Source organism: Ruditapes philippinarum, unplaced genomic scaffold (assembly GCF_026571515.1).
Source record: "Ruditapes philippinarum isolate M1 unplaced genomic scaffold, ASM2657151v2 ctg21_1_1_1_1, whole genome shotgun sequence".
NCBI lineage: Eukaryota > Metazoa > Mollusca > Bivalvia > Venerida > Veneridae > Ruditapes > Ruditapes philippinarum.
Window position 1 is genome coordinate 296,288 of NW_026857242.1, and position 15,009 is coordinate 311,296.

At 30.4% G+C, this 15,009-nt stretch overlaps 1 protein-coding gene across 4 annotated transcripts in view; it reads left to right on the forward strand.

The window, feature by feature from the left end:
• The first annotated feature begins 11,375 nt into the window (after nt 1-11,375).
• LOC132749166 (potassium/sodium hyperpolarization-activated cyclic nucleotide-gated channel 2-like) overlaps nt 11,376-15,009 on the forward strand; it is a 211,143-nt gene continuing 207,509 nt past the window's right edge. For 3 of the 4 annotated variants that reach the window (XM_060738870.1, XM_060738869.1, XM_060738871.1), the window contains exon 1: nt 11,377-11,631. The gene's annotated coding sequence lies outside the window, so the exon portion shown is untranslated. Of the gene's footprint in view, nt 11,632-15,009 lie in introns of all 4 variants that reach the window. The other variant, XM_060738866.1, reaches the window with a different exon arrangement.

The window sequence follows — 15,009 nt, forward strand, 5'->3', positions numbered from 1 at the left end:
ATTCTTACACTTTCTTATTGTGCACAATATAAATTAAGTGTACAAAAATAATATTTTAAGTACCTCATTGAGATTACAAACAAAAAAAACGTCAACGCTTTATGGATGACATTATTAAGACTATCGATAGCAATCAAATTTGTTAATTGCTTTTGAATTGAGAACACAATAATTTTTTGAATAAGTGGGATAAGACTCTAATCTTTTAAAGCATCATCTGCTTAAACTCTCAAATTCATTAAATGATATATATTATAAATTTGTAAATAAAATGAAAATTTAAAGAAAGCCTAAGGCTGATAACAAAAACATTTTTTGGACATTTACTACAAGACGTAGGATTTAAACGATTGTACAGACGTCCCCAGTAATGTTTTATCTAACTTGGTATACAATATAATTTGAAGAACTTTCAGTTCATTTTTAAAAAATAAAACAACGTCTAAGTAAGTTGAATGAACGGACAATATGTTGTCAGTGACGTACCAGATCTTTTAACTGAAAATTGAAAACCTTGCCTTCAATGAACGTGTTTGGAACATCTGTTGTTATGTGGGTTTTTTTCTTCGGTAGCCTTTCCTATTTTTAGCATATATTATCCCTCCTTATCTTAATATTTTATTAATTACCATCAATTAAAGTGAACTCAAACAGAGAGCAGTATCTAAGATAAAGATGTTACAAAATTATACACATGATTTTTGGAATGTTCTAATATTAAAAATATTCTTTAAAGATTTAAATGACTTTTGTCACGTTTCTATCTTATGAAGTCAGACTTATTGTTTTGTCCGGTAATGATGTATAACCAACAAAGTAAGCACTTTGACCACATGTCAAAATTGATTAATCAGAATGGTTTAAAGGAGAGTTCAATCAATGCTAAGCAAGACGTCTCGTCTGATACGCAAATACACATATAGATCAGATTTATCAATACAATAACATTTACATTTCGAACGTATTGTTTTAGCAAGTTTATTGTTGATTTATATATATTTCGGAAACATGAAACATTCCGAAATGTTCTGTCAATATAAAACTTGTTATACCTTGACATCTATTGGACGGAAATATATTGTCTCTCACCGCTGTAGACTCCAGCCGCGCCTACGTCCTCTGATTCTTTCATGTGAGAAAGCTGCCAAGCCAGCTCACACAACGTCGATGGTTCTACTTAGGTGCAGTTTTGTGTCTTAAGTAATGTGCACAGGGGCATCTGAGATCTTCCTCCACCAGTGAAGCTGGACAGTCGCAATTTGATATATACTTTGTTGGTGCGACCACCAAAAAAAAACAAAAACTTGTAGGGCTGTATTTAATTTTATATATGAATGATCATATTGCAGCATAAAGAAGACAAAGGTGGTCAAATCGGTTCAAAAGATACTTACATAAAAGATAAATGACAACACATAGTTAATGGTACATGTATTTAATATGATACAAGTGTTATAATGAACACTCACTAACAGATGTACAGTTGTAAATAAAAGCAAGAAAAAAAGCTGCAATCATTGTTTTCTTTTGTCTTTCTAATTTCAGAAAAACAAAACAGTATTAAGTTTCGCCGATTGTTTTCTCGTTTAGGGCACACGCATTCTTTTACTTGGGGACCATACGCCGCTTTTCATGGAATGGCACTTCTGTGTCACATTGAAGGTTCCATGACAACCACCGTATGAACACATCTGCGGATGTTTCTAAATTCAATATTTCACCATTGTCGTATTTAAATATTGAATTCTGCTTAAGCTGGTGCTAGGGGCGTGGACGGTAACTTGCACTTTTCAATACCGTCCATGAACAGGCTCAATCAAACTGAGCCTGCAACACTTTCAATTTTGCCGTGTTGGGCTTTCTTTAGGGATTCTGTATTTCTCTATTTTAAGCCTGATATTTGCTTAACTGAATGGCGTTGACAGTTGTAATATTTCAATCTGAATATATCATAGGTATAGTTTTGGCCTAGGAAATATGTAAACAGACTAAACAGTTTGATCAGATGTCAGATTTTGATTTATCAGAATATCTTTGCGGAGAGTTTCCATCAATTCTTAACAAGAACGTCTCATACGCCAAGACATTTGTAGATAACAATTGATCAATACAAGAACATCTTTTCAATGACTTCAATAATATGTGTGTTCATTTTTTTTAATTAAGAGTTTTTCATAAGAAATAGTTTTGATAAAAACTTAAACGTAAATAAACAGTGTTTATCATTGAATTTCGTCATGTTTATCCAACGGCATACTTACAAAATGTAGAGATAGAAACTGATACTAGATTGGAATTGGCTTTTAAAGCATCTTATCACATTCACACAGTGTCATAATTTAATTATTGTAACACAAAATACACCCTCTCTTAAAAGATAGAGCTATGATAATAAAGAACTGTAAACCACAGCTGTCTTATGTAGTTGACAGTTCGTACGTAGGCAGACGGCAAAAATAAATATATCTTACAGTGTGAAGATAATGCCAACAAACGACTATAATTTGATTAAAAGATTTTATGCAAACTTGTTAATCAGCCATTTTGTGTCGCCTCTACGGAGTAGTGGCGACATATAGGGATCACTTCTCCGTCGTCTGCCTGTCCCTCTGTCTGACCGTCCGTCTGTCCGTCCGTCACAAAACATGCCCGAACTACTCCTCATAAATTACTGGTGCAATTTCATCCAAACTTGACAGGAATGATCAGTACCAAGTGTAGTTGTGCATATCGTCAGTATTTTCCGGTTTGATGATTTTTCTCAGAGTTATGGCCCTTTAAAAATTTTAATTTTTAAAGTTTGTCCGGACTACTCCTCTTATACCACTAATGCAATTTCAATGAAACTTTACAGAATTGATCTGTAGCTCAATTCCTTGCGCATATTGCACAGGTTTTCCGGTTGAATGATTATTGGCCGAATTTTGGCCCTTTAATAAAAAGGTGTGTTTTGTGTGTGTTGCCAAAAGCTTGTATGGACTACTTTTCAAAAACTACTGGTGCAATGTCATCCAAAATTTACAGGAATGATTAGAACTATATCTTTTTGTGCATATCAACGGCAATTTATGGTTCAATGAATTTTGTCAGAGTTCTGTCTCTTTAATTTTTTTTTTAAAGTTTGTCCGAACTACTTCTTATATACCACTAAGGCAATTTCAATGAAACTTTACAGAATTGATTGGTAGGTCAAGCACTTGCGCAGATTTCACGGTTTTTCCGTTTGAATGATTTTAGCCTAGTTATGACCCTTGAAATAATAAAGTTTGTCTGGACAAATCCTTATATACCGTTAATGCAATTTCAATGAAACTTTACAGAATTAATTGGTAGGTCAAGTACTTGTGCATAATACACAAGTTTTTTGCTTGAATGTTTTTTGGCTGAGTTTTTGCCCTTGAGCAGAAAGGTGTTTTTTGTGTTGCCAGCTACACAGAAGTTGTCTGGACTACTCCTCAGAAACTGGTGGTGAAATTTCATCAAAATATTAGGGGAATGATCAATACCATATCTTGTTGTGCATCTCACCAACATTTTTCGGTTCATTGATTCTTGTCAGAGTGTTTGCCTGTTCATGATTTTAATTTTGAAATTTGTCCGGACTACTACAGTTATACTCCTAATGCAATTTCAATGAAACTTTACAGGGTTGATCGATGGCTCAAATTCTTGTGCATATTACGCAGGTTTTAGGTTGAATGATTTATTGCCAAGTTATGGCTATCATGATGCGACATATGTCATCACTGATGGCCCTTGTATTAGTATAGAACAACATGCAAGACTTGATATTAAAAAGCAAGTTTCCATACAAGCTTTTATGTAAAAAGAGCATCTATAAAACCATTTAACAAGACAAATTCAACTACTGTATCGTTAAATGGACAAATAATTGAGACAAACACATCTTCTTTGATAATAAGATTTTCATGAACATTTATGATATTTTTATATATGTATTGTAGAGAGCGTAAATCTTATTAAAAGCTTTAAACAAATGACAATTAATTTCTTTAGAAGCGGTGTGATCATTAGCATGTATACGCTTTGTGATAAGTCAGTAAAGTTAAAATATATTTAAAAAGTAATACTTTCTTCCTCATAGAATAATGCCCTGGGACAAATTTACTTTTTGAAATTATAGAGTATATTTATTTTGTGATTATACTGTCCGTTTTGGTTATCGTAAGCGTACATGAACTTTAAACAGTTTCAAGGCAACGGTTAATGTTTAGTAAATAACATACGACAGCAAACAATAAATATTAACTCAAAACTCTGGAAAAGAATGATCCCTTGGAAGCATAAAAAAACAGCACTATTACAAGACAAATTCACATCAGGTTTAATTGAGTCTGAACATGTGAAATAATGAAAGCGTGAATGAATTGAATGCAGCTCATGACAGATGATAGTTAGTTACCTTCTTGTACTACTTATTTCAGTCAATCATATTATTCATAGAACATATATCAGTAAGAACGTTTGATTACATGTAGTTTGTCTGCTTCAGAGGATACTCTATATTTCTAAACTTCTTCAAACCGGGAAATAAATTAATGAAGTTATAATATTCTAGAAATTGTATTTACATATATACATTTTTATATGGTGTTCTGCAAGTTAATTTACTATATAAGATATTTCTATTTTACGAAAATTAACACCTTTACAAATTCATTGTACAAATACCAAATATGCATTCTAATTTGGTAATTTTAAATCCATTAATATGTAATTGTATTAATTGTCTGTTAACAATTATAGTAAGGTCGTCTTTTAATGACACACACAATAAATTGTATTCTATCACCGAAAATACGATGTTTTCGACTTTAATCAGTGTTACCAGTTGGCATATTGTTGTCTGTGTTGATTAAATGAACTGTCAGTTCCCATGATCACATGGGATTCTTTCGACTACAACGGGTTATGTTATATATCAAAATGTGTTATATTCTGTAATAGAAATTCAAACGTTAATGTTTATCATTTTACTATATATGTGATAATATTATTATATTACATAGAAAAATAAGCATAATATGACTGACTTATGTCATTTTGATTTTAATTACCATGTTTCGTTACACATTATAGATTCGATTAAGCTGATTCTAAAAAGAAATAAATTCAAAATGAGGTTAGAGATTTATTGAGGAAAAGCAAGTGATTTTATTCCCTTTTCACTTTAATTATGTTTAATGTTATGAACACATTTTACTATGTCTTAGTCATTGGCTTCTTAAATGAATTCAAAACCTTGCAATTAGTATAACTACAATTATTTATCAGTGTGTGAAAAATCAACGCAACCCGTGGAAGACAAATCATAATACAGTGTTTGATACAATAGGACAGAAGTAAAACGAAACCGCTAAAAACGCTCAAAACGGCAAAACTGAAAATGTTGTAAACTAAGTTGATTGTGTCTGTTCATGTGTTCCTGTAAGTGCAAAACTATCGTCCACGTCCCCAAGTACATGCTTAAATAGAATCTAACATTTACACAGAGGTTTTCAGTGCACCTCAATGTGGCATGTTCGCGCTATTCCAGGAAAAGCTGTTTATGGCCCCCAAAAGAAGAATAAGTGTGCCCTTAACGTAACGAGCAAACAGTTTGCGGAAAAACAATCAAATGAAATCGAGATTGCATTTCACAAAAAGACATAAAACGTAAGTTTTAAAAGAGACGCTTCATGATTAACTGTAATGCTATACTAAATTTTGCAAAGTCAGGATGATACATTTTGAATCGTATTTGAGCATTATTTGTTGTATTTCAACATTATTTGTTATTAGATAAGGTTTCTAAAAGTTACTTGTCCATTATCCTTTTCAGACTGTCCATTTTCTATATAACAATAATAAACATGTTAAGGCTGCCATATAGGAGACAGAGGCAGTTCGACTTCAGTTTCTTGTACTTTACTGGGAAGTTTTTATCATTAATTACTTCATTTCAAATAACTTCCGGTTCAACGTTCGTCCAAGTAAGTGCACAAGTATTCTGTCTGGTCAACAACATGCGTCAAGAAGAAATCAATTCTGTGGCAAAATGGTCAAAAACATTATATTGTGCTTTGTGATTTTATATGTTTACTTCTCTTTGATTTGATAAGAAAGATTTAAATATGAATATATTTACAAACGCATTCAGATTAGTTTGAAACAAACATTAATTTGTTAAAAATGGAAAGCTTGATCAAGGTCTCTTATTGTTAACTTTGTTAACCAGTTATAAATAGATTTAAATTTTGCACAAAAGATCAGCAGATAAAAGTAACAACAAGGCATGTTATAAATTAAACCACTAGTAAGGGTCATTTTGTAAAATCAACATTGTTTGATTGAAGACAAAATACATTACGATTTTGTAAATTGCAACGGAATTATAATATGTACTTTTTCTTACTTAAAGTAAATGTAGTAAAAGAATCGATTTTAATAAGTAAAATCTGTCTCAGATAACCACTGGATCTTTGTACATAGATGAAATTTATTTCAAATTTAACAATATCATAATCTCACTTCACTGCGGATAGAGCGGATGTTGACAATGAAGAGTAGTAGGTACAACATTAGAGGATGCCTACGATTTTTCGAGGAGTAAATGCAATATGGAAAAATGAACTGTTTATATATAACAATAAATTGCATTCATATTGTCATATGCATGTAAATTATTTTACATGAAAAACTTTGTCAATATGGTAGAAACATGCTTTTAAAAAAGTTTGAAATATAGAGATTTTTACAGTTTGGTAATTTGACAAAGCAAAGATCTCTTTAAACATAAATGCATATACCTATATGAAAGTAATTTGTTTTCGATGTCCTTAAGAGCGAGGAGGGCATGTACGAAATCATTTTTCAAACAGATAAAACCTACTTAAAAAGCAGTAAAGTATTTTGTTCCGGAACATTTTATTCTGTTTACGTTCAAAAGTCATGTGTATCAAATAACACGTGATATTATGCTTTTTAAATCGACATAATTTTACTGTATATAAATTTAATAAAACTATTTCATTAGATATACATCTAGCTTCTTACCGTTAAAGTTTGAGTAAGAAATATAAAAAAACATTTTTCAAACATTTGCTACATAACAATGGATAAGTGCCGGATAATATTTCGGAACCAAAAAATAGGTGGTAAGCTAGTAAGTTTACTAAGTTAGTAAATATTTTATTATAGATCTAGTGACATGTGTATGACAATTTACACATAACAAAAATAAATAATTTACAGCCGGCCCAACGGACCAATTATTCACCATAAACATATATTCATTAATAATATTCACCTGAAATTATTATTATACTATTCACATCATCAATATTATAGTATAAGTAGTCGTGTGTGTTCAATAAAAAAACAAAATCATTTCTGTAGTGACTGAAATTTACATTAAAATTTAAAATTTAAGTTATTCGGGGAAAATATTTTAGCCTTTTGTTGTAAACAAATGTTTAGTAGGTATCATACCATTTAAACGGCTAGCGGGTGAACAAATTGTATATAGTTGATTATTTGGAACATGCATTGATAATGTGTCCAATACATTACGAAATGAAGCGAAATTAACGGTTGCTTTGAGTGGCATTCTTCTTTTTTTTATTAAAAACGTGCCCGTCTTGTTTTATCTTATTTTTAACATACATTACACTGAGCTATAAAGATAAGGTTAAAAAGAAACGATATAAGTCTTTGGTTTGACAGCTATAGCCTTGAATGCCCTGGACAGTTGCCATGGTTCTATATAAAAAAAATACAAAAATATATCTGTTTAGGAATAATGTATAAGAGCAAAGCAAGCTGTTGGATCATATGTCCGATTTGATTAATCAGCATATACTGGACAAGAGGTCAATCAATTCTTTAGAAAACAGATACAACGGATTAGTGGATGAACGCTATAATGTTGCAGGAACGGTTTGATTGAGCTTGTTCATGGATGATAATGGTAATTACAAGCTATCGTCCACGCCCTTAGCACCGGTATAATCAGTATTTTCCTTTGAACAGACAAATAGTGAATTTTTCAGTTTGGAAATATCCGAATATGTCTGAATACAAAAAGGTATTGTACAGATTGACCTATAAAAACATTTTCTATGTCATCAATACAATTGTATATCGCTGAAAATGTACGACACATACAGCGTATTAATATACAACCCCTCTTTATAGGAAATGATATGCTTATTTTATTTTCTTGAACAACAGGCAAGAATGTTAAAACAATACAATTACATATACACACATTTAAATGAAAAACCATAATTCAGACCCACTTCGAAGAAAATGTGGTACATTCTTTTTAAATGAATTATTTTTGCTAAAAAATATTTTACTAAAAAAGAGGAATATTATATCTTTAAATATAATGTATAATCTATGCGAAATTATATTTTCCAGAATATTTCTCCGGAAGATGTTGCTCAATATCTGCTTCTTTGTTTGATATCTTAGAATGTCAAACTTGATTTGTTCTTTTCGTATGGAAATGAATGTATCGATCTTGACATTAACATCTACAGTATTGGGGGAGGGATCCTCCACACTGATTTTCTGTTCTCTGGGAATCTGGGAATACTAAAATAATTAGTATAGACGGAGACTTTTCTGAGACAGCCAAATGCGGCTATCGATTTTACTCCTTTTGTCTTGCTGGAAACAAACAAGGATGTAGGAAAGACGTTTCATCTGAAAATCAAAACAACAACGACATCACGATATGTAAAAAAATGATTAAAGGATTCAATGCATTTACACTGAGTAGGCAAAGTAAACAATTTGATATTTTTCGTTCGATTCAAGTTTACAGTCCTCTAAATTACCGATATCGTCATTGTACATTAAATAGCGGTTCAAATTAAAACGCATTTTGTGGTGTTCGTTATTGCGTTCTTTATCAAACACATGTTCTTTAACAGATACGCGTTTTAAGCAGCGTCAGAAGAAAACAAAGTGTACATTTCCTTATCTTCGTGAATTCAAACTTTAAATAATCATTTCTTTTTTTCAACTATTTGTTATAATTTCCCGTTCTTAATTTCTAGAAATGAAGAACAATTTGTCAAAATGTTTAATTTTAAAGAATATTCTACAATTCTTGATAGCTTTTCTGCGGGTAAAAACTATTGCTGCTTACAAATATGCTTCTGTCGACATATTCGATGCTTATCACTTATTTGAAAACAAACAACAACATGAATTAATCTGCTTCCCCAGGCTGACACGTTCTATCTAATGATAAAGAATCATGAGGTATTTTGAATGTACGATGTCTTATCTGATTTTAATTGTTTTTACCAGCTTGCAGATGAAACCTAAATATATAAGGATTCCTTGCATCACTGTTGTTTTGAGGCTCCAAAAGTATTATATTCTTCATAATATTTTAAATAAATACGTTTCCATTTTTATTTATCAATACATGTTTAAAATAGTTTGAAAATCAATAAAAATTAATTAAGTATGGTAATTTATCTGATGCCAAATTAACTTGATTTGTCTATGAGTGAAAAAATAATTATGGTAAAGATAACAAAATTATAAAACATTTTTTTATTGGATTTATCATGTTTATTGTATATACAAGCACTTTTTAACGTAAGAAAAAAAAATGAATTATATAAGTCGACAATGAAATGTCATTTTGTTCTAGGTTTCTAGAATACGTCTTCGCAGAATAGAAACCAAAGAAGCACCTTTGTCAAAAGTTGAAAGTGGAAATCATTTCCAATATTTCAAGTACAAATGTATAATTATTTAAGAAACTACAAAACGATTGACTTTGGTCATTTCCAAAATAGTCAATGAAGTATAGCTTAGTCGATATAAACAATAATGCACTACAATGATATATAAAATTTTGTATATTCCAAAAGCTTTCAACACATTTTTTGATTGTTGATACAAGATACAAGATGATATTTTAATCACATGTAAATTGCACTTATTTTCATTTTTATATTTATTTTTTATCATAAACCAAAAAACAATAAATAAAAATAAAACAGAAAAATACAGCTTTCGTCTTCAATAGTAAAATAGTAAGTCGTATATGAATGACAATATTTCACTGATCATTTTTGTTTTGTAACTGCCAATGGTATTACTAGGTATTTTATCGGTGTTAGCAGTTCGCGTATTGTTGTCTGTTTCGTTTCATAGACCTGTCAGTAATCAGTTTCTCTTGGGAATTCTTTAACAATAAATGAAATAATGCTATATCACAAGATATTCTACAGAACTCATTCATTTTATTTTTCATTTCCCCTCCTTTTTACCTGTTAGCTAACTTGATGATACAGAGAAACAGAAGGCTATTCATTGGAAATATTTAAGAATTTTATTTTTAAAAAACTAAGTAAGCCTTGCATTTTAATCATACACAGCAGAGCTGAAATAGACATATTGTTTTAATAAGCCGACAGTTTGGGATATGCAGTTATAATATATTCATGTGCATGTATTTTCTGTGGTGGTTATCGTTGGAATTCTTAAAGCATGCATCAATAGAATAATGTACGTTTACATGTAACTTCCAAAACGGCGATTTAAATTTCATATCGTCAGGAAAAAAAAGGAAAATGCAGTATTACATGCACTTACTACTAAATATTTCATATTGAAAGTCAAATAGATCTATTTATTAGATTCTATGCAGCCAGACTTTCTGTTACTGTTGGTGATCTATACGGATCCACGTCATTTCTTTATGACATATTACGACGTTTATTGTTTAATGTCACGCTACATCAATATTTCATAATGCTAGATAAGATCTTGGTTCAACTAACAATAAATCCAAGTTTATTTCATATGTCAGAAAAGGGGTTTTTAAACTTCCATTTTGCTGATAAAAAAAGGATTTCCCCGTCTTTATTATACGTATCTTTTTAACGCTAACACGCTTTAATGCTTTTTCAGTTAGTGTATAAACGATACGATTCAGGCATATATCTTGGACTTATCAATGTTCATACTTTCCTTAAGACAATGGTGTTCTCTTCTGGAGAGGTTGGTAAGTTTCATCACATGTGAAACTAAAGCCAGTCTTTGAATTTATATCTTTATATCCGCCAGGTCTAAACTGCTGCTATAACCAGACCAAATTGACAGTATTTTTCGTGTTAGAGGTGATTTATTATCCTTTTATATATATGAAGCGTATAATATTATATTTATGAGTCACCGATAAAAATATTTTTTGTACTTGTACGGTTATCTACGAACAAGTCTTTTCTTTTCGGATTATAACGATCGTGGCATATGAACGCATCGGCAAAAAGCAATCACTGGAAGCTTGAAATTCCAACCAAAGTGATTTAGATGTGCAAGCGTCTAGTTCAATGTATTGATCAAAAAGCTCTGTGCCGTCCCGTATTATACATACCACGCAGAAATCTTGGAATCGTCGTGAAATATCGGATTCTTTTAAAAGATGGATTTAGCTTTGTGCATATTTTATTCTATGACTTTAATTGACGCGGAGAAAAAACCTACGGATTACAATATTATTTAACTAATTAAAAAAGTATCAATTATAGAAGTTGATTTACTTGTTATCATTGAACGACAATTAATTAACTTGGAATTAAGTACATTTAACAGGAGGTAAGATTTTGCCTTGTGGTGTAACTTGTTGTATCTATACATTGTACAAGTTTTATTTTCATCAGATGAAATTGTTATACTGTTTGAAAGTAGTTATACAATTCTTTGCTGACACGATTAAACATTCATTTTGTTTTCTTCTTAATCAAGGCGGGTTAATCTATAAAGTCTGCTGCGTAAAAGATTGACATCAATATATACATGTATACGAATATCGATGCGATGTGGCACGTTGAAATTGATAAGTATTTGGCACGAGATTTCTGTATACATGTATTTGCATATACAATCGTGTTATCATAATTTTGTTTCTGTTTCTGTTTTGAATTATATCTTACACTATAATTCAATTAACTATTATTTTGCATAACTGACAATTGGTATAATTTGATCTCTATGACCTTGGCAAATAAATTTTATTATTAGTTTTCTTTTCGTTAATTTTCAGAAATGTTTTGAAATTATTTCTTTTTCTTATGGTTATGATAAAGTTACATACCTTTTTCATCATATAAGATTACTAGGAATAGAATATATCATGCAGTTCATGTACGGTTAAACTGTAAGTTATTACTCCATATCAGACGTTAAGTCTAGCGAGTTTGAGTCTTCCTATTTGTAAATAAAAGTACATTTGTCTCTGCAAGATATCTAAAAAAGAACGGCTTTATTCGCAGGAACACAATTGCCTATTAGTATGTTTGTAATATGATAGAAGCTTTATTTCTCTGAAACTTAAAAATTAACATTGTGTCGCTGCTCTGCAGCTGCATCTCGCTTGTAAATATTATTTTATTTAAATTTTGTTTAATATATATGCATATCAAAAGTAAAAATTTGTTAATACATATGTGTTTTCATAATATTGTTTGAGGGTGACATGATATCATAATTTACACAATGCATTGTATCAATATTTTATTTCTAAAGATACATTTAAGGAATGTTTATCTGATACATTAACTAATTCAGAAATCATTTTCTGTTTGTTCATGTAGTTGTCACCAGTTTTGAATGACCTTCTACATAACTTTGATTTATCGAACTGAATTAAATCCTAACAGAAAATGAAAGAAGTCTTTTCTCGGAATAAATGTCAAGTTTAAGTAACTGTCTCGAGTACTTGTGTGTGATCTTAAAATCATGTATATGTCTGAATAAAAGAGTTAATTGGAAAGACATATAAACCAACTAACAACTTGTACTTCTCACGTTGTATATTCTCATTACGAAATATTAACCCTTCTTCACTGGTAAATTTCTTAAATGGACCTATCCGGCTGCTTCATGGAACTATCCATTCTAAATTATCCGGGAATGATGAGGAAAATGTAAAGTCAGTACTGGATAGACTGCACGAGCGTACATGTTGGCCTGGCTCTAAACTGGTGGCAAGGGCTTATCACTTTCGGATTTTAACAAAGTTAAGGTTAAAAACCTATATGTTTTATATGTCAACTCTTACACAGATGTAAATTGTCTGAATGGTTCTCAAGCAAATCATACAATGACTACAATGCTATATAATTATATGGTCTTAGATAACGTCATTGTACATGTATTAAATAAACATTAGGTAATTGCCATAAATAAAATATATTGATTTATTTTCAAACTTGAACTCGTCTAAGAAATGTTAAACATTTAATTTTCAAGTTAATCCATCATAGCTATTGTTTTATATCTTTCTGCATTCATTAGGATAACTCGCTTTACACTCATAATCAAATAGGATTCCCAATAATCACGCGTTCTGTTAACAGCATGACTTTTTAAGTCTAAATGAAGATGTCAATGCCAATTCTGTTTAATAAGAGAAAACAAACAGAAAATAATAAAATCTCACGATTATGCACCATAAAATGATATAAGCGTCCATGTCTTAATATTCATCCGACGATCATTGCTTATTATTTGCTATATTTGATATTAGTATATGAGTATATGAAATGTTCTACTATGTTTTATGTTGCAAAACATACATTTATACAGTTTGCCAAAGACGGAATATATACAGAAAGCTATTTGTGTACAATCACTGTAACGAACCCAAAAGAAAAAGTAATAAAATGAAAATACAATAACAAAAAGGCTGTTATAAGATTTCTCAAAATATACACACCAGTCAAATTAAACTATCATTACAAAAAGTAAGTTCCTTGTTTCATTTTAAGTTAAACTTTTATCTTGATATTGATCAAAGATACAAAACATGCAAGCATTTGTACAAAAATATTTTCTTGAAGAAATTGGCAAGCGTTTCTAGGCGTGGTAGTTAAACCCTTTAAAAAGATCTTGCAAGTTTCTGTTACCCAGTGATTGATGTCCGTTTTAATACCTTATCTAATTTTCAATTTGCTTTCTTTCCAAAATGAAGAGTCTATTAACTCGAACACGTTTGACGGATAGATGTTTATCAGGATAAATGAGAAGAAAATAACTACTAGATCGATAATGGAATAACCTAGATTTTGAAGACGGGCATTTTTCTCTTTAAACATATTTTCTGCGTATTTTTTTTTAATATGTGTAAAAAATCTGATTTCAGATGATAACGTGTTTAGTTTTTTTAGTATGTGATGTTTTTGTTGGGAAATATAACAACAATTGGTATAAGTTTTTTTTTAACATAACAGTTCCGACACAGACACAATTTATTGGAATCAGTGAAACTACGGACTTTAATTGACATGTCAATTAATGTCGGATTTAAAACATTCATAGTAAATAAATTAAATCAGAAATGCGTTAAAACTCTGTTTGAAAATGATACGTTGTACAATATGAATATCATGATACATATACGAAATTGTCGTGCCTAATAATAACTAAGATAAACCAATGCATGGTTTAACGATTTTATTTCTCAATAATACTTAAATGTAAACCCAATATTACCCACATCTGAGGCTAAAAATACTTAAATGTAAAACAAATATGTATTAAATTTAAAACCAAAGATACTTAAATACCCGTATAAAGCATTTTCTAAAGCAAGTGATACTTAGATCTTTAGCCAATGGAACTTAAATCTAAAGCCAATATTATTTAAATCTAAAGCCAATGAAACTTAAGTCTAAAGTAAAAACTACTTAAATCTTAATCTGTTAATATCTAAATCTAAAGCCAATACTACTTTAATCTTGAATAGATATAATGGTATTAGTCTCGTTCGATGGTCGCCAGTAGGCAGTCTACATTCATTATCTGATAGATCATTGACATTGGCCATGGTTAGAATAACATTTACATTGACATAAAATAATGCTGTTATTCAAAGCATAGGAGCATTTAAAAAATCGCAATAAAAACACATATCACTCAATATTTTATGTGTAACTTTACAAATTATGAATTGCAAATGATACAAAATATAAA